Source organism: Mesocricetus auratus, unplaced genomic scaffold (assembly GCF_017639785.1).
Source record: "Mesocricetus auratus isolate SY011 unplaced genomic scaffold, BCM_Maur_2.0 Super-Scaffold_100022, whole genome shotgun sequence".
Classification (NCBI taxonomy): Eukaryota; Metazoa; Chordata; class Mammalia; order Rodentia; family Cricetidae; genus Mesocricetus; species Mesocricetus auratus.
The window spans coordinates 31,567,446-31,590,863 of record NW_024429203.1 but is presented as its reverse complement, the minus strand read 5'-3'; the positions used below and the strand labels follow the sequence as shown (position 1 = coordinate 31,590,863).

General features: G+C 42.9%; 1 long non-coding RNA gene across 3 annotated transcripts in view; it reads left to right on the top strand.

Annotated features, from left to right (window-relative positions):
* The window catches only part of LOC110340786, a 144,455-nt gene that overhangs the window by 14,427 nt on the left and 106,610 nt on the right, over positions 1–23,418 (top strand). For all 3 annotated transcript variants that reach the window (XR_005870369.1, XR_005870367.1, XR_005870368.1), the window contains exon 2: positions 7,424–7,573. This is a non-coding gene — a long non-coding RNA (uncharacterized LOC110340786). The remainder of the gene's footprint in view (positions 1–7,423; positions 7,574–23,418) is intronic.

Here is a 23,418-nt window from a genome sequence, read left to right as displayed (position 1 = left end):
ATCAGCATGACATTGGAGTCACACTGACTGTGTCTGAAACTTGGGAAACTCAACCAGCTTCCCAAGCCTTAATTTCTTATTTGGAAAATGGGAAAAAAAGCCCAGTCAAAGGCTAGAATGAGAATTCTCTGAATGGATGTATAAAATTGGTTCACATATCATAGACGTTCAGTAATGATGTTTCCCAGTAGAGGATGATGGTTCTAAAGATCCGAGGGTGGGAAGCTGTCAGTTCATGACTGGTCTGGCAGCTTCTTCATCTGGACATGTTTGTAAGCACAGACAGAGAAAACCAGGAAAGTCTGACCCTGTGGCAATCGTCATTTGCAGGGTTGGGAGGCAGGATAGAGTGACACACTGGCAAAAGGATAGCATATCCTGTAAGATCTTGGAAACATCGAGGGAACATGGGCTCAGCACTCACTGCTCAGTGTAGGTGGAGCGTATCTCTCAGCACTCAGCATGCACAGCAGGGTAGCAGAAACAGGGCCCTGAATTCCTAATATCTGGGATGATGTACACCTGTTTCTTCCACCTAAAGAAGCCAAGGAGCCATGCTGTCTTGGGGGAGCTAGTGAAGGTGGTCTGTAGCCTTAGGCCTGTACCATGTTGGAATGGGGCTATAAGGGATAGCCGTATCCCTGTTAGACATGAATGCAAGCACAGAATGGCTTATGCTAGCATACTTATGAGTTTGTTGGCAACAACTTTAAGCTGAATAGATTTTTCTTAATAAACTTTATTTTTAGCAACATTAGGTGCATAACAAAACCGAGCTGAAGGCATAATCCAGTATCTGTTCCTCTGCACAAGCATATATAACCGCCCTGATTACCCACATGCACCCCCAGAACTGTGCTTTGTTATAATTGGCAAACCGCATTGACCCCACTGTGGCTTCTTGGAGTCCACAGGAGATAGGCTCCCTCTTGGTATCATGCACGCTGGGGGTTTGGAGAAATGAGTATTGACATACATCCACCATGACAGTCTCATGTGGGGTGTTCTCACTGCCCTGAGACGCCTATGTGCTCTACACATTCATCTTTTCTCCCCAGGAGCCACTGGACTTTTATTTTCTTCCAGGATTTTCTTGTTTTAGAGTGTGGTATCACATGGTGCGTAGCAGCCTTTTCATCCTATAGAAGACTAGAGTCTACAGAGGATACCGTGACTGCAGCGGCACAGTGAGGCGGGCATTATATCATCCCGACCCTCCACACCAGGGCACCAGGGCTTGGCTGTGTGCTTGGCTGTCTGTCTGAAACAATCCAAGGTGGAAGTGCCTGACCCAGGTGTTTGGACCCCTTTCCTGCAATTGTGGCCTTGCTCACGTGGGAAGGAGAAGCTATTGGGGACAGTATCCCACCCTGGTCCTATATTTGCAAGACTTCTCGTTGTGGCATTGTATAATTTTCTCATTCTTTAGGGGAAATAGATTCAGAATCCAAATTTGCTTCTGCTGCTGTTTCAGCTCGGGATCTGGCTTTTCGTTTGTTCTAAAGCCTCAACTGAAATACCGCTCTTGTCTGTTTTGCCAAATCGGTCCTGAAAGGTACACTCCTGACTCATTGGTTTCTCGTGTCTCTGGACGCGAGCTCTTCACTGCCCCCACTCCCCTCCCTTCAGTCAGCAGTGGACTCCCATCTCAGCCCTGGCATGCTGCCGACCTTTCTGGGAAGGTGATACTTTCTGCCTTGTTTGCTCCATTTCCTTCGGAATATCCAGATATTATCCCAACCTCCTTCTGGGTGCATCGCCTTGTGACGCATTGCGTTTGGCTAGGTTTTTCATAACCACGCTCTCTATGGGGCAGATAAGACCTGTGTGGCAGAGGACAAATGTGGGCTCTGGGGCTGAGATCCTTCCTGGGTCCTGTCTTCCCTGGAAGATGAGGGATTTCAGCAAGAAGGAAGCAGAGGTTTGTTCCCAGTTTCTGTGTCTTCCCCCAGGCTTGTCCCCTTGCTTCAGAGGCTGTCACTCAGTGCCCTGGAGGAGGTTAGAGCAGAGCACAGATGGCAAAGGTTGTAGTGCCCTTCCCTTGGCACAGAAGCCAGAAAACAATGGCAATCACAGGAGGTTTCAGTAACTCCCTAGGTGGATGAACTGGTCCTGAAAGAGATCCGCAGCCCTTTGTGCATCCCCCAATACCGGAAAAGCCCTTGTGTTAACTGAGCTGGAATTTTCTTGTCTGGTGTTAAAGGGGACATCAGTGTTGGATTTAAGTTGATACAAAGTGCTATATCTGTGGACTGCTCTTAGCTTCTGTTACATTTGAAGGAAGACCCTCCAGGGCCAGGTCAGCTTCATACACAGTTACATCCTGTTCCAACTTTATTTTTCCGTCCAGATGAGCAGCATGCGGTTCTAAGCAGAACCGCTTTTCTGTCTTAGCAGAAAAACCTTTGCTTGGGGGCACTGGGGCAAAATGATGTTGAACAAAGCTTTTACACCTAGGCTAATGTGCTTTGAACTGTGTGCCCTTACTGCTCTCTGTGCAGACAATAGCCAAGGATGAGCGCAGGCACTACTGACCCACATCCTGCATACAGCCTGGCATGCAAGCTCTGTGCTGGGTGGGTCTTCCTAACAGACTCCCTGTCTTGGTGAGTTCAAGTGTAGTAAACTGAAAACTAGACACCAGGATGGGAAGAGGCCAAGGAGAAGCACAGAGACTAGAGGAAGGGGTGGGTGGGGGGAGCTGTGGCTGAGGACATGGAGAGTAGGGTTGTGTGTGTAAGAGAGAGGGGGGGAGAGAGAGAGAGAGAAAGAGAGAGACAGAGAGAGACAGAGAGAGAGGGAGGGAGGGAGGGGGGAGGGAGGGGGAGGGAAGGAGGGAGGGGATAACCTGTATGAGACACTAGATTAAGAGGTGATGGATCGTTTTCTATGGAACTCAGTATAACTGAGTGTAAAAAACTAGGAGTCCCATGAGTTTCTAAATGTCCCAAATGGGACAGACCAAGGTGTAGAGTGATAACCTGTCTTTCATTTACTTGGGCATCTTCATACCTGCGTATTAAGTCTGTCTTTTAGCCTTTCACTCTGGAGAAGTGGCACAGTTCCAAGGGCCACCCTGCTTCAGTTGTTCCGTATTGCCCTGTGGCTCAGCTGGGGTACCCTCCAGCTTGTGTCTTCTCGTCTTAACTTTATCTGAGCTGTTAATCAGCATAAACTAGGTAGCTAAAATTTACTTCTTTCAGTTCTGGCCTCTGAGCCAGTCCAAGGGCAAGATTCTGCTAGATTTGGTGTCTGGTGGAGATCTGCTTTCTGGTCCATAGCTAGCGCTTTCTTGATGTGTCCTCATGTGGTGTTCTCCTTTTTAAGAGCATTAATCCAACCACCGTCTATATAAGAGCATTAATCCAACCACTGTCTATTAAGATCTCCAAGTCCTACCTCCTAATCACCATGAGCACTAGGATTCATCACAAAAGTCTATGATGGGGAAGCTACATGAAATCTCATCAGCATTGCTGTCTCAACAAGACCTGAACAATTCCAACAACAGTTGATAGAATTCCCAAAGATAGAAATCTCACAGGACCCCACTCCTAGTTGGAGAGCAACAGGCAACTAACAACTGCTGAGAGAAGGTAAATAGCGCCCTGATTGGTTGTCCAATACCAAGTGGTCAGCTCTAGAAACATAGGCATGCAGGCAACCCTGCATGGGCTCAGCAGGCTGCATTTAGAAAGTTAATCGTTTATATGCATGTGTGACACCAATAGTTAAAGAAGAGGAGGCCATGGATTTGGAAGTGGGGTCAGACGTGGGAGGGGTAAGAGGAAAGAGAGAGAGGGGAAATGATGCAATTATATTTCAACTGCATTTAGAGACTTAAAATAGTAATAAATATTTATCTACACAAAGGACAAAAAAAATAAGGTGACACAAATGCTCAGACTATGGCATTTTCTTTTCTCCTCCTCCCCTCTCGGGCCCAAATCCTCCATAATAACTGAATGTAATGGGGATTACATCTGGTCTTAAAAAGAAAAAAATCCAGCTAGCATATGTCAGAACTTGACACTGAACTCAGCTCTTGACTTCTAACCTCTCTGCTCATGTTCTATCCTTTCTTCCAGTAGATCTTTTGCCAAGAAGGGATTTTCCTGAGCACTTTAAAACCAGCAAGTTTAGGTGTGTGCATTTGCTGACACCAGCCTAGACCTCAGGGGAAGACACCGTTACTGGTGCTTTCAAGTTTGCTCACTAATTTCCTGCTTGAAAGGTAAAAACACAGTGAGTTCTGAGTTCTTTCTCCCTGAAGAGAAGTAAGCCCGAAACATTTATGGCTAAACAAATCCTTAAGATCCATTCCCAGGTGCAAACCATGTCAAAATATTGTAGATGTGAGTGCAAAAAAGGCTCAGGGGTTTAGAATCGGATACACGTGAATCTCAGAAAACACAAGGCTGGAAACTTGCTCATACAATTAGGCATAAAGGAAAGAGAGAAGTGGGACTAGGGTATGCTAACATTGCTGGTGGCCCCAACCTTTGACCCGGCAATATCAAGACACATCACTACAGAGTTCATGCTTATGAATGAACAATTGAGCTACCAAAAAAACCCTCTTGTAATGTTGTAAGTAAGTTTACCTTTTTGTGCTGGGCTATACTCATGGCTATCCTCAGCTTCATGCAACCCACAAGCTCCAGGTTGGACACATCCTAAGCTTTCCAGAGTGAGAACCTCAGAGTAAAGACTTCCTACGTTTGTATGCCTGTCTCACTCCACCCCTTGCCTGTGGATGTGGTAGATCTCTTTATTGTTTTTAAAATGTGGCTTTATGTATTTTATTTTATTAGGTTTGTTTTCTGTGCACGAGTGTCTTGTCTGCACATATGTCTATGCTCCAAATCCATGCAGTGCCTGTGGAGGCATCAGATCCCCCCAGAAATGGAGTTACAGACAGTTGTTAGGCTCCCTGTGGGTGCTGGGAACCAGACCCAAACTTTTGCAAGAGTACCAGTGCTCTTAACTGCTGAGCCATCTCTCAAGGCTCTTTTGTAAAATTAGGTTTAAGAAATGCTTTTGTGTGGAATTTTGAGAAGTGGGCCTGTGTCTATTTTGTTGTTTGCCATGTAATGCTGTGTCTCGTGCACTATGAGCACCTACTGAGTATTTCTGAGTTTTGTTAAATGAGTACTGGGAAGACATGGAGAAACCAAAGCGTGGTCAGCAAGAAGCAGGCACTTTTTTTAAAAAGAGAAGACAAGAAGACTAAACTCCTGTGTTAGAATGTGTAACTTAGAATAGATGAAAGACAGTACCTGAAAAAATTTCAATATATGTCTTCTATGTAAATGTCCAGTGTATGTGTCCAATTGTATGTCTATACCTCCAAAGCAAGGTGGTTACAGTTATTTCTAACTCAAATGGACTTTTACAAAGAAAAAATAAATCACATTTAAATGAGCTGGTTGTAGGGGACCAGGTCTGTAGGCTTTTGAAGAAAACTCCAAATCTGTTCCCTTGTCAATTTATCGACCTGCCGATCACTTAAGGACCATCTCCTTGATGCTACAATCAACACAGCTGACTTGCTGTAACACAGTGGAGGTCTTCATCCAATTTTAAGAGCCCTCTTGGTCTGGTTGTATGAATTTGGAGATGATAAGGGTATAGCATGAGGAACCTGACAGGATCAAGCACCATACTCCAAAAGTCCTGTGACTGGATATGATCAGGATAAGCAGATGGCAAGCTGGTTACAATAAAGAGACATAAACCACAATTCCTCAGCTGTCTAGATATACTATCTTGATGTAAAGTGCATCTACTTACTGAACTTCTCATTGAAACTCATCAGGCTGGAGTAGCAATGGGCAGAAGGAAGGTCAGTGTCTGCCGCTCCGGTAAGGAGGGCCCTGAAGGGTTACAGGTTTGGCAAGAATGACAAGCTGGCTTTGTGTCCAGCTGAGATGGGGTTCTCAGGAGGGGGATGGCAGACTCCCTTTGCAGGTTACAGAATGAGAGGGTTTAAGGCTTGGCTTGAAGAGCCTTCTCCAGGCACCTGTGGCAGGCTGTCATGACACCTTGGTGGATTTCTCTGAACCTAGTGGGTGTAATGCCGGGTTCAGGTAGGCTGTGTTCTACAGCAGAGCACAGGTGTTTTCTGGGTAACCCCAGGGACCCGAGCTGGCAGTGTGGACAGGAGGGGTCTGCTGGGTGCTGGCGTAGTAAACTTTAAGGCTTTGGCTTCCTCTTCATATCTCAGCTATAAATCTCCATAGAGCCCTAAGAGGCCATTTGATGTTTTAGAGAGACGGCTAGGTACAGCTGAGAGGCAACAAACACTGAGCACGTTCCTGTGTGCCACTCTTGTTATCTGACTATGACATGGACTGAAAAGCAAAGACAAGCAAAACAAACAAAAATAACCCAGGCAGGATTACAACCAACATTTACAGTAGTGTTTGCTTAATGAGCCAGGCTTTTTATTTAGTCACTTAAACAATCTGTGTTGTAAGTGTCAGGAATCCATTTTTTTTAAGAAAAAGGACTCCAGGTTTGAAGAGGACAAGGAATTCTTTAAGAATCATGTAGCAAAAGGTAACAGAGCTGGGCACAGCCTCGGTATATCTGACTTCAGAGTCGGCCATCTTCACCACACCTGTACAGTGCCCTGGAGAAATGTTCCATTTGTGCACTGCTCTGCAGAATTCATGAATTCATCTTCCTTTCCCTTTGTGTCATCTCATATGAGCTCCGTAGTGTTACTGGAAGACAAGCACAACAGGTGTAGTTAGACCATACGGCAGACATGGACTGAGACTCTGGGAAGATAGGGCCCAGTTTAATACTGAACGGCCAGTGCCCTGAACTGAGTGTATCGCCTGATCCCACGTGTTAGAAATGCTGATCCTGTGTAACGGCACGAGGATGTGGGGTCCAGTGAGAGGAGACTGGGTCTTCAGTGCTTTGTTCCCATAATGGGATTAATGTCATTATCATGGGATGGTTTGTTTATTTATGAGACAAGGTCTCCTGAGCACAGGCTAGCCTCAAATTCATTACATATCTGACCATGACTTTGAACATCTGATCCTCCTGCCTCTACCTCCCAAGTGGAGGGTAACAGGCGTGCACCACCCCATTGTGTTTATGCAGTGACCAAGGCTTTGTGTCTGCTCTGAAACACTATCAACCGAGCTACATTCACTGCCCGTGGAAGGGGCTTTGTGATTGTGAGGAGATGCGGCATGAAGGCCCTTGTTAGCTGTAGCCCCTCAATCCTGTACTCTTAGACTCCATGACTAAATGAATCTCTATTCTTCATAAATTATCCAGACACCTCTGCTCTGTTTTAGCAGCGGGAAATGTGCCGAGACAACTGGTTCATAGCTAACTCGAGTCTCAACCAAGGTTAGAGGTTTGCAGACGTGCACCTTGATTCCTTTCTCCATTCCACTAGGCTTCACATATCAGGCTTCCCTATGGAACTAGAAGATGGATGAAAGAAGAAGTGTTTTCAGAGGAGCTTGGATACCTTGGAAAAATCCCAGACCAGATGGGGAGAAAGGAGCCCCGAGATGTTCGTGTTTCTCACAGCTGTGATATTAAGGTAACTATCGGGTTGCTATGTCTGAAGCCATGGGTTGACTCTAACTCCAGCATCGACTCCATAGTTAGACACAAAGAGGCAGACGCAGGAAAGAGCTGTCTGGTGGTGGCACATTGAGCAGCGCTGTTTGCTGTCTGGTATCCTCCCAGGTTCTCGTGCCCTTTGCCTGCCACCCGATTCTCATCATGAAGCTTTATGGCTTCTCTATTTACACAGCACTCTCCAGTTTATGAAGATGTTGCTATATGATCTTATTGGTTTTCTCTACTAGACATGAGGAAAAGCAAGTTCAGGGCAGGGTATAAATAATTTGTAGAACACCCCAGTGGCTCTTTTAAGACACCAGGGTGGTAGGTGTTAGGACACACACATTCAAGCACAGCCCAATAGCTGTGAAGCCCACGTTCTCTCTTTTACTATCCTCAATGATTTCCAGAACCATCTGTTCTGCCTTCTACCTCCTCAGGGCTTTAAAGTTCTCAAGCTTGTGTGATACTTCTCTTAGTATGCATCAATAAAATTCTGGCCACAGAAATGCTTAAAGTCCAGTGGAAATTCCTGGGGCTAGATGAGTTGGAAAAACACTGGGACCCTTTCAGACAGGGCTTCTCAGATCTCATCCAATTGAAATTTACCTGATTTGCCCTGGGATAACTCTTACATTGGTTCTGTTGTTTTTATCAATTTGATCTATGTGCCTGGGCACATAGGTGCTTGGTGCAAAGAGATGGTCTCTGCTCAGTCCAAGCTCCTTTGCTATTTCTGAGGGAAGCTCCACCTTCCTATGGGAAAAGGAACACACTATTTCAAAGTTTATCAATCCAAAGAACACTGTGAGCAACTGCATGACCTTACCACTTCTTAAGAAAAACTAGCCAAGGGGAAAGATATTGAGGATGCTAAGCATGGATACAAAATCTGCCTCACAAATTTTGCCCTGTACATACTCTAAAGGTAGAGCATAGTCTTAGAGTCATGTTTTATGGGAGACTAGTTGCGATGCATTGATTGGAAGTAAGAGGAACTCTTCTACCACACTTTGCATCTTAGGGATATATGCCAGTTCCTTATGAAAGCTTCAGGAGGTTGTAGTTTGTTAGTTAGCTCATGGGATCAGCGATGCTGGCGTAACAATATTGCTTTCTTCCTGGTCTTTCTTTCCTGCCACATCTCTGTGTGGCAATTTCCAAGCATCAAACTCCCATCAAAAGGTCTAAAATAATATGTTCAGGATGGAGAGAGAGTGGCATCCTCCCGTCTCTCTCCCCTTTTAAAGGATAAACTTCTCTTGAACCCCTCCCCCCCATCAGACTCACAGGAACCTGACCACAAAGAAAGTCAGAAAAGAGTTAATACAGCACCTGTAGTCTTGGAGGTAGAGAAAATAATTGAAGAAGAAAAGGACTGAAGATGTCTTCTAGGTTGTCAGTCATTGTTACCTGACCTCTGTAGACATGCACCATTCTGAGAAACTGAGATATTTTCAAAGTCCCAGAGCCAGGAGGAGCTAGAATAAGAATATCTAGAATATAGGTTTTTTTTCAGCTAGGTATCCATCTATAAGCAACCCCTTCCCAATGGCTCCACAGTTAGCAAATGTTCTTGTGTTGGGCTGATTAAAGTCCTGCAGCTGTAATGTGTGGAGCAAAATGGCCTTGGTGACCAAAGGACTGGGGATTTCTCAGGATCTCAGGTTAGTCTTCTCTCTCCTAGCAATCACAGAAAATGCTTCTTATGTATCAAAATTTATCTCTTGTAAAATGTTAGTTTTTTATTGGTCAAAGCACAAAGGAGAAATACTCGAGCCTCTAATTTTCTTAAAGTGAGCTATTTTAGAAATCCTCAGAAAGTCAGGTAGGGAAAGAACAGAACCCAGACCAATAGCCACCTCCTGGACTGAGAGTTGGACATCATTTATTTATGTGCCAGGCATGCTGTTGAGTGTGTGTTGTGTGATATTTTCATACTGTGTGAAAATGTATTGCTGATTGGTGTAATAAAAAGCTGATTGGTGGATAGCTAGGCAGGAGGTATATGTGGACTTCTGGGCAGAGAGAGAGAGAGGAAGTAGAAGGTGAGTGTATTGTTGCTTGTGAGACACCAATGAGATATGGAGGAAGTTGGACTTACATAATGGAAGGTAAAGAGTCATGAGGCAAAACATAGGTTAATATAAATGGGTTAATTTAAGTTATAAGAGCTACTGGGACAAGCCTAAGCTAAGGCCAAGCTCTCATAATCAATAAGTCTCCATGTCATTATTTGGGAGCTGTCTGGCAGGTCACACAAAGCCTCATTATAAGTGTGTGTTCAGTACTCACACCTATGGTCACATGGATGCAGCTGACATCAAGCAGCAACAACCAAGTGAGGTTGTCATTAATTCACATTCCTTGGTTAAGCACCAAAAAAGGCAGCTTCTATAATGACTTCCTTGAAGGACTTCCCAGAGCTGTAATTTAGAAATATTTTGTCAAAGATATTAAGTCCAACATAGGTTAAACCTATCACATAACAATAATTATATTCCTAGGAGAGTGTCTGTAAATGGTGTTTGGAAAAACTCACATCACGTTTTAATTGTGCTGCAGACACAATTATGTTAAAGGAACCCAGGAGCTCAATCCTTTGCAAAGAGCAGGCTCGTTTTGTAACACCTTGTGTTATGCTAATAAGATTTACTCTGCCTGTTTGTTCAACAGGTAATACTATGTTGCAATTCCAGAAGTGGGCCATACTGTGGCCCCATAGTGTGGATAGGTAGGAAAGACTAGGACATAGACTTTCTTGTGCATTGGAATGAAAATATGCCTCATAGTAGACAGTAGGCTAAAAATGTATCAGGAGCTATGTAAGTGACTTCTGACATGATGGAAGAGGTAAAAGGAAAGTCTGGGGGAAATTAATGCTGGTGTAAATAGAGGAATACATGCTGGAATAAATGAATTTTAAACACTATGCATATGGAGATTGTGATCCTCTGGTCACAGAATACAGAGTTGCTGTGTGGGCAGACATCAAGTATTCCTGGACCTGTCATCATTGCATCTCACTGTAAGTGAGAAAAAAAATGTCCTATTTGGGTGTATCCATTTCTGTCTTTAGTGATGGTATCCATTTTATGTTTTTGATGCTCTTTCTTTCTTTCTTCCTTTCTTTATTTTCTCTCTTTCTTTCCTCTCTCTCTTTCTCTCTCTCTCTTTCTTTCTCTCCTCTTCCTCCTCCTCTCCTCCTGATTTTCCTCTTCATTCTTCTTTTCAACACAGGGTTTCTCTGTGTAGGCTTATAGACCAGGCTGGCCTTGGATTCACAGAGATTCACCTGCCTCTGCCTCCCGAGTGCTGGCATTAATGCCTGCACCACCACTACCTGGCTTGATATTTTTCTTAATTTTAAATTTTAATTATGTGTATGTGTGCATGTCTGTGTGTGGCTATGAGCATGTGGGTGCAGGTGCACATGGAGGCCAGAAGAGGGCATTGTGCTTCATGGAGCTGAAGTTAGAGGTGGTAGTGAGCCTGACACTGATGCTGGGATTGGAAATGGAGTCCTCTGCAAGAGTAGTTTGTGCTCTTGACCTCTGAGCCATCTCTCCAGTCCGACTCTTTACAAGTTTCTAAACGTAATTAGTTCACAAAGTCTATTTCATGCGTGTCTTTGAAAGCTTTCTCCTGAGCTTCTATGCTAGGTGGAACTTGAATAGCCTCTCAGATTTTCTGAAGAGGCACATGCCAAATGTAGAAATGTTCAGAGGAAGATGGGTGTATTACTGTCATGTATCATCCCTTTTTATCTTGGGATTTGCTGACATCTAAAGGTCTTAGTCCTTTGAGATCATAGGAGACCACACATCTGCCCATCAAGCAGCCAAACTTTTTCAGATCACCGTGCTTCTATTTATGCTAAGCTTCTGTCTGGATTTCCCTTCACTCCATTGTCATTAGAGAAAGTGCTTTTGGTTCAAAATATCAGAAAATAAGTGAGTTTAGTTTAAGTAAAATGTAGAAAGTTTACTGGAAAGAAAAGCAGAGGAATTCAAGGAGCACAAGGCAGGCATCTGACTCTCAGTATAGGACGGGCAAGGCAGGAGGAATTGAGACTGTACTCCCAGCCTCTCTTCACTCCTGACATCTCTGCTTTTCCCTGTGTGCCACCTCATCATCTCCTTTGCTGCCATTCACACCACAGGAGACACAGACATTCCAAACACCCCAGGCTTTTATATCCAGAAAGGCCAAGTCTCTCTCCTGGGTTCTAACCCCAAATTCCAAAGAGTTGGCACTCTGGTCCTTGTGTCGTCCCATTCCTGAACCAGTCAGCCTTGTCCAGGGGCCAGGACCCTGCTGATTCTTGAGAGCAGAGGCTGGAAAGTCAATGAATGACTGCTAGACTTTCCCATGCCTGTAAAATAAACCCCTCCTTCCCTTCTTCCTTCAGAAAATGTCTCAGGAATAATGAGTATAGCTCAGTGCTAGGTCATACAGAGGAGAAAGAAAACCAACTATATAAACAACTCTTGCCTATTCTTTGTAACCCAGCTCAAGAATTACTCATATTGAATGGGAAAGTCATCCCTGATCAAGTAGGAGATGCTGTCCCCGACTTTCTCCCTGTCTCCAATCTTATAATGTAGTAGTTGTTATCTTTTCTTTCTTTATTCCCTATTGCTCTATGTACCTTCCTCTGCTGTAATAATCATGTTTCACAATAGTCCTGTGATTCTGTTTGGGTAGCTTAGAAATCTCAGTATAGAGGAGACATACTCTGAACACATCTGTGGTAGGTGTTCTTTGAACGTTAATTGAGAGAGTTGATATTTAGGAAAGCATGGGTTTGGACATCTTGGGTTCTCTGGGGTATAATGCAGATGAAGGGGTCATAGTCCCACTCAGTGTATTGCCATGGATGGCTAGGCATCTCTTGGTGTGATGGGTATGTGGGTATATGATCTATCAATAGGAAAAGGTGTTGGAGGCATCATCTGTTGCTTACATGGACAGTAACTAAAACTCTAATAGGTCCATAGGGGGTAATGCTTCCTGTTTTGTTTTTATTATTACTACACAAAGGATAGGTCAGCCATCAACATGATATCTTTGTTGAAATTCTTAGGTTTTCTTGCTTAAAGTAAAGGGATAGTGAGAACAGCACTATATCTTTCCTGACTTCTCCATTCTTCACAATTTCCCTTCCCTATCTGTTACAAACAAGCTGCAGGAGATAGAATCAAGATTCTTGTTTTATTGAAGAGAAATAAGTAAAATAAAATTTGCTTCAAGCACTCCAAGAACAATGAGCATTATACAGTTTTGATCTAATATTTATATGAGATTAGATAGATTAGATAATGATAGATTAGATGAAATTAGAAAATTCTTCAAGCTTTGAGCTAGGCAGGACTTGTTATACTTGTCAGATCTGACTCATGGTCCTTTTAGGTTTTGAGTACATGGCACTGCTAGTTTTTAACAATACATAATTTGTACCCAAGAACCCCATGTTTTTCCTCCTTCCTGGGAGCCAGTCACGACTGTCAGGAGACAGGTCTCTGTTCTGCTGTGTTTAATACAGTGTCAGTTATGGTCCTTGCTGGTTTTATTCTGGGGCGCAGGGTGCATGGGAGAGGAAGCTGTGACTGCACTTGCTATAGTGTTCTACAGTAGCTTTCCTCTTACTGCGTGTTTTTAAGAGAATGTTAGTGTAGATGTCATTTTGAATAATTCCCTGCAGTCACTCTTTCAGATGAGTTACAGGGTGACATTGTTAATCTGCAGAGAGTTTCCCATCAAAGATGAGTTGTTTTCTGCTCTGTCAGGTGCAGATAACTATGAACATGCATTGTAGCAGGACTGTTGTGAGGAATACCTGTAGAAATTCATGGAAGGTTCATGCCCACCATCATTCCCCTGCATCACGATTCTTCCCCACATTTCCAGGCTCTCTTGTTGTTGTCTTCTGAGGTACTCACAGCCCTGTGAAAAGTCACACATAGGGGTAGCCACAGCCAACAGGCTTCCTCCTGCTACACTGAACATGTCTGTCTTAAAGTTTGTTAGGGAGGAAGAAATGTGTATCCTCTGTAAGTGAGATTTTTTTCAGCCTCTTGCTAATGAGTACCTGCCTCCACTTACTTCTCACCAGTGATCTTTCATGTTAAGAAATGAGCAGTGTCTGAAAAAGAATAGTTAAGAAACCTGGATTCTAATTAACATTATCACTAATTGTTATGTAGCTTAGCTGTGAATCACTTACTTTTTTTTTAACTTGAGTAAAAACTCTGAAGATTAATGAAGGTTGTCAAGACTAGCAGGAGAACAAAACATAAAATTTCCATAATGATATCTTACGAATCCAGAACTTTGCTCCATTTGATTGCAAAATCCAGGCAAGGGTAAAACAATTATGTCTGTCTTGCCTCTTGAGAATACTTTGGCAGAGGGGAGTGGTGTCTCTTTCACGTGGCTTGGTTTTGACACTCCTTGCTGGTGTTTCAGCTTCTGATAGTGCCTCCTTGACTTCATAGTTATTTTGTTGTCTTCTTTATCCAACCAGAAGGAGACCTTATGGAGGTTATAACTTCTTGTTCATCCTTGAGCTTCTGGTTCCAAATTTCCAGGTCTGGCCCATAGTGCATACCCAGTAGAATTTATAAAATGAATGGATGAGTGAAAAGAGAGCCAAACTACAGACTTGATCTCTAAATTCTCAGGCAACATGTTCTTTGCTTCTTTTGTATTCTTCCCCATTCTGTAGCGATAGTGAAGTTGTCAGAGGAAAATGAAAAATGACAAGCCAAGGATAGAAGTGTTTTGAGTTTTTGGAAGTAAGAAACTTGTAACCTAATTTGTTGGTGGTTTTCTCTGTTGGTTCTGTCTTGCGGGCTTGGTGTCTGCCCAGAGAGGCATACACAAAAACAGAGTGCTGAGAGTCAGTAATGAGAAGTGAGCCCAGGAGCTGAGCATGGCCACTGGGGGAGGGAGGTTACCTTAGATAGGAGTGACATCATGAAAAGGCTGGAGTTGGATCAAAGTAAAAGTAACTCACAAGTGAGAATAGCCAGTGGGAACCTAGAAGTGGGAGGCAGCAGGGAGGACAGTGCTGGTGTGAATGGCACTGCTGATGGTGGACATGCATTTGCAGGCTCAGTGGAAGCCCTAGAACCTTTCAGAGGGTAGTTTGCCCTCTGAGGGTAGTGGCTGGCGCACTCATGCCAACCTACTCTCAGGATGTATTCCTTTAATCGCTTAAATTGCTAAATTGCATATTCTTTTGTCAGAAATGTCAGGACTACAGATGTCTTGGGCAAGAAATCAGGAGATTGTTTCACTAAAGAAAAAGCTACATTTTGGAACGTGCTAAATTTCTCTGTGGCCCCTCGTTCACCCACATCCTAACATGGGCATTTGAGTCAAATCAAACAAGAGTTTGTGTTTGTCAGCTTCTAGATAAACTTAAGTTGTTCAATCCCAAGAGTCTTAATTTATTTAGCTGTATTGCAGATTAAAGAAAGCTACCATGCAAAATTCCCTAAGGATTACATGAGATGATGTGAGGAAGTGCTTGATACAGTTGAGTCATAGGAGGTGGTGGTTGGCATTATGGTGCATGCCTCATGTGAGACTCACATGCCCACAGAGACTGGACTAAGGATATGGATGAATAATGGAGACAGAATGTAGGTGGGAGATAAGGGCTTGATGAGAACCATGACCAAAATAGAAGTTGCACATGTTCCTTAAAGAAGTAGCTGTTACTCACAGCCATGTAATTGTTACATTGGAATCTAAGCCTTGTTTTGTTACATCTTTGTTTGTTTTCAAAAAAGAAATCAGTAATCTGGTATTTGATATAAAACCTTCTAATTTATGGCAGGGATTACTGTTGCCCTGGGATCCACTTTTTCCTTATAATGGATTCCTCAAGGTTCAGTTCAGGTACACATTCTTTTCCTCTCTACCCATCACTAGCTACAGAGTCTCTTTTCCTGCTTCTCTTGCAGCTAGATATGATCACTGACAAAATATTGTTTGACAGACCCTGAAAACCAGTGCTGTGCAAGTTAACTGTCATTTTTTATAAAGAATTTCCCTGGATTTCACCTTCTCCCCTACCCTTTTGTTTCTCTATTGGCAAACTCATTTCAGTCCTGTGGATAGGGCTGGCAGGTTTGGGCCAGTTAGGAGCAAGAAGATATGAACAAATTTACTTATGCTGCGGGATTGTGTATCACCAGTTCAGGTCTTTATTGGAAAAGAAATAAATGTCTATTTAAGCCACTGTTGTTTATTCTGTAATAAAGCACAATGACTAATAAACCCTAATACAATGCCCAGGTCACAGTTTAAAATACAAGGAAACACTCTATGTATAAATAAATGTATGGATTGAGTTTACTGATGGGGTGCTAGGGCTTTTAAAAATTATTATTATTTTTAAAGCATTCAGTAGTATAAGATACAGTTCAACTATATTTCCACTGGGAGACACTGACTTGTGTATAAAGTGACTAGCTCATGATATAAAACTGAGTGTACATGCTTGGGTTCTATAAGAATACAAATGAATAAGGTATCAACTAAAGACTTCTTACAACCTTTGTTAGGCCACTGGCTATGTTCTTACCGTGTCAGGGGCCCTACCAAGCAAAGAGACCCAGGTTAACAATCTCATTACCTATTGTTAACAATCTCATCACCTTCCAGGATACAGCTGTGTGAACACCTGGACTAGGTGATGGCCAATTGAAGAGGAATATTGTACCATTTAAACCATCCTACATTCCATTTGACAGTTGAGGCACCTTGGCTGTGAGAGACTGAATAATTTTTCTGTTGTAATTGAAAACTAAGGGTTGGGACTCTCTCCTCCGTGACACAAGATCTTTGTGCTACATAAAGATGAATACTGTTGCTAGTCATATCAAGAAAGATGAGTGGGAGAGTAAATGCTGAGCTCTCTAATCAGCATTTTCAGAATTGTTGAAATAAATTCATGTGGAAGAAATTCAAAAGGAGAGAAAAGGATGAGATGGAAGAGGTGCTTTATTGTTTTTTAAAAAATATTTAATCACATTGAATAAACTTAGAAGTAACAAATGGTGTCTAGAGCATCATTTACTTGAGATTCCCACAATGCATTTTGATCTATGAGAAGAGAGGCTCATTACACAGGAAGATTATCTGCTTATTTGGAATGACAAATCTATCCTTATAATCATGGCTGCAAATACATGGGAGCCTGATCATAAGCAAATTTTCATAATCCTCGCAGAGATTAATAAATAATAATTATTTTATTCAATGGCAAATGCCTCGGTTTGGAGTATATGTCATTGTAATGCTTTTTGCTATTCATACTCTAAGATTAATTTACAGATGCTTTGCTTCTAATCCCTGCTTCCCCTCCCTCCTTTCAGATCCACTCGGAAACTCTCTCCATTGTGTAGTACAAAGTAATTCAAGTATTTCATGACTGTCAGCTACTGCTTTAAAAAAATTCACTCTTTGAGTTTCAGTTCTCTGGTGAGCTAGAGCCATAATTCAATTTCTTGATTGTGTGGCAGCTGCAGACTCTGTTTTCTTGATGTTCAATGAGCTAGCATCTCAATATTGAAGTTTCATGAACACCAATGAGCAGTTCTGAAATGACACAGTTGATGCTCTTAATTGCAACGAGGGCCAGTAGACCATCTTGAGTTGCAAATTAATAACATCTTTCCAACATGGAAAGGTCACAGTGAGAGAAACTGCAGGATTCACACTCTAAGAACATGGGAGGGCATCTACATTTACATGGGAGAAAGTTTCCTCCTGGATGCATTTCTGCTACTTCATAACTGTAATTTTTCTAGTTAGGAATTACAGTGTAAACATCTGTGTTTTCCGATGGTCTTAGGCGACCCCTGTGAAAGGGTTATTTGATCCTCATGTTGAGAACTGCTGCTCTAAGCCCATTTCTTGGCAAAATTAATAGTTATACAAAGAGTTCCATTGGTGGGGGAATAGAGGACACTGCATCAGAGTTAGGCTTCCTGCTCAATCTTGCTCTTTTTAACACTTTCATTCCTTATGTTTTCTGATTATTAACCCTCTATTAGGTAGGAGCTCTCAAATATCCCATTCTGTAGATTGTCTCTTTGTTCTGCTGATTGTTTCTTAGCTATGCAGATTCATTTTGTAAAAATGGGTACAGATTCTTTTTTTAAAGTATGCTTGAGTAGCGTGTGTGTGGGTACACATGCATATAGGTACATATGAGTTCATGTCCAGGTTCCATGTTACATGGAGGTCAGAGGGTAACTTGTGGAAGTCAGTTCTGTTCTTCCTCTGGCTCTGGGGATCACACACAGCCTGTCAGGTGCAAACCTTTTACATCCTGAGCCATCTTGCCAGTCCCTGATTTTTTAAAATTTAAATTAGAAACAAGCTTGTTTTACATGTCAATCCCAGTTCCTTCTCCCTCCTCTCCTCCCCTGCCTACCACTCACACCCTATCCCATCCCCTTTATGCTCCCCAGGGAGGGTAAGGTCATCCATCGGGGATCTTCAAAGTCTGTCACATCATTTGGAGCAGGGCCTAGACCATCTAGCCTGAGAGAGTATCTCTCTATGTGGAGTGGGCTCCCAAAGTTCATTTGTGTACTAGGGATAAATAATGATCCACTACCAGAGGCCCCGTAGATTGCCCAGACCTCCAAAATGACATCCTTGTTCAGGGAGTCTGGAACAGTCCTATGCTGGTTTCCCAGATATCAGTCTGGGGTTCATGAGCTTCCCCTTGTTCAGGTCAGATGTTTCTGTAGGTTTCTCCAGCTTGGTCTTGACCCTTTTGCTCATCACTCCCCCTTCTCTGCAACTGGATTCCAGGAGTTCAGGTCAGTGTTTAGCTGTGGGTGTCTGCTTTTGCTTCCATCAGCTACTAGATGAAGGTTCTAGGATGATATATAAGGTAGTCATCAATCTTATTATCAGGGAAGTGCATTTAAGGTAGCCTCTCCACTATTGCTTAGATTGTTAGTTGGGGTCATCCTTGTAGATCTCTGGACATTTCCCTAGTGCCAGATTTCTCTTTAGACCTATAATGACTGATTTTTAATGCTTGCTTTGGGGGCCCTGTCTAGAATATTTGATATTTGTCTTTCTGTTTTCTTTCTGTTTGTATAATAGTATATCTTCCATGTCCACTCACTGCCTCTCCCCAATGTAGAAATTTATAAGGAAGAAATTCTTTATGACTAAAAGACACTTCGTTGTGTGTGTGTGTTTGTGTGTGTGTGTGTGTGTGTGTGTGTGTGTGTGTGTGAGAGAGAGAGAGAGAGAGAGAGAGAGAGAGAGAGAGAGAGAGAGAGAGAGAGAGAGATATTTATCCACTCACCTGTCAGTGGGCATCTTGACCGATAGCAAGTCTTAGCTCTTGTGAATACTGCCTCATATACAGAAAAAAACAAGATGATCTAAAAATAGAATAGTGAGTACAAGGACTAGAAAGAGTGGATGCAAGTAGTGTACAAGTGTAAGAAATGTGGGTGATTATGCTTTTGCAAACTGTATAGGTGTGTTTTGTATATTACACTGAATCCTATTAGTACATGTAACAAATATGTCTTAGTAAAATCTCCTTTTAGACACAAATTCACAACCCTTCTGGACATTTCTACAGATTTCATAAAATATACCACTCAAGGCATTTTCTTGGTCAGGTTCTTAGAAGTTTCCATTCTGAATTCCAGCTCCCATCTCTTCTCAGGCTCTTGGTTCACGACACTTTCAATTCTTTGCTTCTCATCCTGGCTTCTCTGGCTTCCCTGTCATCAGCATCCCTGCTTCCCTGGGAAGAAGTGTGACAGAGTTAGCAGTTGTTTTCAAGATTCCAGAGATACTTCCTGTCTAATAATCCTTTGCTCACATGGTATTTCTAATGACCTCAATTTTTGGATACACAAATCTTTCATTTTTTCAGAAGCCTGGTCCTTTGGATCTCTCCCGTATGCTCCAAGTCAGAGTGCCCCTTAACTTAAGAAACCAGAGATCATATCCCATCTGACCATGTCCCTAAGAAGTAGGACCTCTCATGAACCACTCAGCTCTTTTTTACCTCAGAAGAGAACAAGACCTCAACTTCTAGTGTGTCCCCCCTTCATTCCAGCCCACCCCTTTCCCTTCTGAAGCAGGCATTTCCCTTAGCAGACTGTTTCACTACCTGGTCAACATATGTAGTGCTCAGCCAGCACCCTTGCCTAGGAGGCAGATCTAGGATTGGGATGAATGTGATGGTTGATACTGTCAACTTGATGGGACCTAGAATCACCCAGGAGACAAGCCTCTGGGCATGTCTGAGAGGGATCTTCTAGTGGGTTAATGGAGGTGGGAGGAAATGCTTGAAATGTGGGCAGCACCAATCCATGGACTCTCTCATGGTATCAACAATCTCATGGTGTCAACAGAAAGTTACACGTTTCCCCTTATCATTATTCATAAAGCACAGTTACCAATACTTCATAAGGTTGCCGAGATTGTGGAAAGAAAGTTAACAAATGCAGAGGATTTAGAGGTGTAGTCTGTGGACATCTCAGAACAGCATCAAACTATGCAGGTTTCATCTGCCCTCTTTCTCAGGGCAGGATACCTCTATTATAACACTTACAGCTGAGGTTGTTTGTATCTTGACTGGAGCACCCGGAGGGTGAGCGCTTCATCTTATCTCTCCTTGTATCTCCAGCACCTGCTGCAGTATCTGGTGTGGAGTGATGCATAAATGCTTGTTGAACCACTGAATCTCTTTAGCCCTAGGAGCTCTGGTCCATCCTAAGAAGTGTACAGAAAAAGACAGTGGGGGCGGGAGTCGGGGGACTGAAGCAAATGTTCAGAGCAATGCCGGGAAGCCAGTCATGTTCCGCTTTGGAACAACTGAGAACAGCAGATCTACAGAAAAGTGGGAAGGGCTGTCTACATCCATTTTATTTATTAACAGTTCAATGTTTAAACTTCAACGGGAGGTTAAAACTTAGGAAATGTTGTTTTAAGATGTAATTTTCAAAAACTCAACAAGCGAGGCTCTAGTTATAGGAATTGTTTATCATGCCAAAGCCGAGCAGGTGTGTCTGCAAAGACCTCTACATCTAGCTCTGCTCTGAATTTCTGTCTCCCTTTCTCTCATGGGAACATTTGCACCTCTACTTTTTTGTCTGTCATTGGGAACATTCCCATGAATAGTTATGAATAGTGAGGAGAAAGAAGTCTTCCTTGGCTGCATGAAACCAACTTTTGGAAGAATCCTTTCTCGTATACTCTTCTCAAAACCAAGAGGCTGGGATAGACGTATAGGCGACAACATGGGACATCTCAGGATATACACGACCTGGTTACCTGCCAATCTTTGTGTGGTTAAGCTAGGCACCAACGGCAATGGAAGATAATAAAGGACAATCTTTTGTAGAAAATTTGCAAATAGGGGCTAGTGAGATGTCACAGAGCATGAAAGCCTGCTACATAAATCATAATGATCTGGGTTTGAATCCCCAGGAACACGTTAAAATCCAGGTGTGGCTGTGCATATAACCTCAGTACTGGGGAGTGGAGCCAGGCAGATTTTAAGAGCTTGCCAGTCAGCCCGCCTAGCAAAAGCAGGGGCTTCTGGTTCAATGAGAGACCCTTATGAAGGGAATATGGTAGAGATCAATAGAGGGAAACTTCAGTTATTTTGTTCTGGACCTTGCATGCCTATGCATGGGTGAGTGCATTGTGTACACACATCACACACATAATACACACACACACACACACACACACACAAAACACATATGTACACGCACAAAAGGGAAACAAAAAGCAAATTAGCAAACAGATTCAAGTCATCAGCTACAGGAGTACTCTGATATTCAAATGGGTGGGCATCCAACAGAATCACATCAAATTTTCATGGTGGGAGTTAGTTCCTTCCACTTAGAGCCATTTGATTACACACTAATGTCTTGGTTAGTTTTTGTCAACATACCTAAGCTAGAGTCATCTGGGAAGAGGAGGGAACCTTAAGTGAGGGATTGCTCCCATCAGATTTCTTCTAGGCAAATCTACCAAATATTTTCTTGATTAATAATTAATATGGGAGGGACCAGCTCACAGGGAGCAATGGCAATCTTGGGCAGGTGGTGTCATGGTGTATAAGAAAGCAGGCTGAGAAAGCCATAGGGAACAAACCAGTAGGCAGCATCCTCCATGGCCTCTGCATCAGCTCCTGCCTCCAGATTCCCACCTTAAGTTCCTGTTCTGACTTCCCTCAGCGATGGACTGTTACCTGGGGGTGTAAGATGAAATAAAACTTCTCCTTCCCAAGTTGCTTTTGGTCATGCTGTTTATTACAGCAATAGAATACAAACCACAACAACCAGTAATTAAAGCCTGGCCTGCAGCACTGAGATGTGGTTTGCTTTTTTCTAATAACCCCAGGATGCACTGAAATGAGGATGAAGGAGGGGGCAGGAGCATCTGAAGCTCACGCTTTACTCCACACTCTCTCACTAGTGAGAGAGATCCCTCAAGGACTCACTTGTGGATAAAGATGGAGAATTTTAGTTCTGACATTTCTGCAGGAATTTAGTGAGCTATGTTGTATTTCCCTTCCGCTATGGGTGAGAAAGGATTTGTAAAGTCATGATTCAGAAGGGTGAAAGAAGCAGGCGTGTCCATCTTGAGGAGGATGGCTGAAGGAAGCCTGGGATTTACTGTTTGTTTATTTAACCACTCTTGAAGTGTAAGGTATCAGTTTCAGGGAAGGTTTGACTCACGTCATCAATCATGTGATTGACTCACGTGATCAATCATGTTACCATGGCTGCCTCTTCTTTCCCCTTTGTTCTTTCCTTCCTTCTGTAACTTATTAAGAGGCAATTAATATAACACATAATTAAGCACTTAAAGTGAACTATTTAGTGACTCTATATTCACGACGAGCAGTTATCACCTCTTTTTGGAATCACCAAATCGTTTTTTTCAGATTGGAAGTGCCATTTCACACTCCCAGCAATGTGCCTGGGTCCAGGATTCTCTGCATTCTTACCAGGACACTTAATCTGTCCTTTTGTTTTAATTATCACCTTTATAGTTGATGGAAGTGGTATCTCCCTGTGGCCATGGTTTACATTTCCCTGCATCTTTGTTCCTGTGTCTGCTGGCCTTCTGTCTCCCTCTTCAGTGAGGTATTTACTGTGTTTGGTAGGAACTAGTTTCTCCCATGCTTTCACAATGGTAGAGTGAACAGATATCACAGTTGTGTGTGGGGGGGAGGGGGACTGAAGGGCATTCCCAAATGAAGGGCTTGTTTTTATTTTTATTTGAAACCAGGAAAAGCCCAGACAAACTGGGACTGGGTGGTCACCTTCATGGTGGCAAAGGTGATTCCTGGAATGATGGACTTGTATGATCCTAGGGTATAGGGATTCAAGAAAGTAATGGCATCAATTTGCCTAATTCAAAGAACTGCCATGGTGACTGGTCATTTGGATTGGCCTGACTTGAAACCCAGACCCATCCCTGGACTACTCTGTGACCAGGCTGATGGATGACTCTGAGTAGGCATGTTAAAGCCGTGTGTCCTCCAGTTGAAGGATTAACTTTTCAAAGAATAAAGTCAATTTATTAGGATTACTAAGGAATTGAGCTGTAATTCCTTGAATACAGGGATGCCAAGCACACAAAATATGCTTATCACAGCACCTTTGTGTCCCGGCGACTGTCTTCATGCCTATTTATTGGTCATTTAATTTGTCCACACAGACACATCCCTGGGAAGATGCGCATCCCCCAGTGGAGAGGTGAAAAAGTTGAGCCTTACAAAGGTTAAGTTGCTGT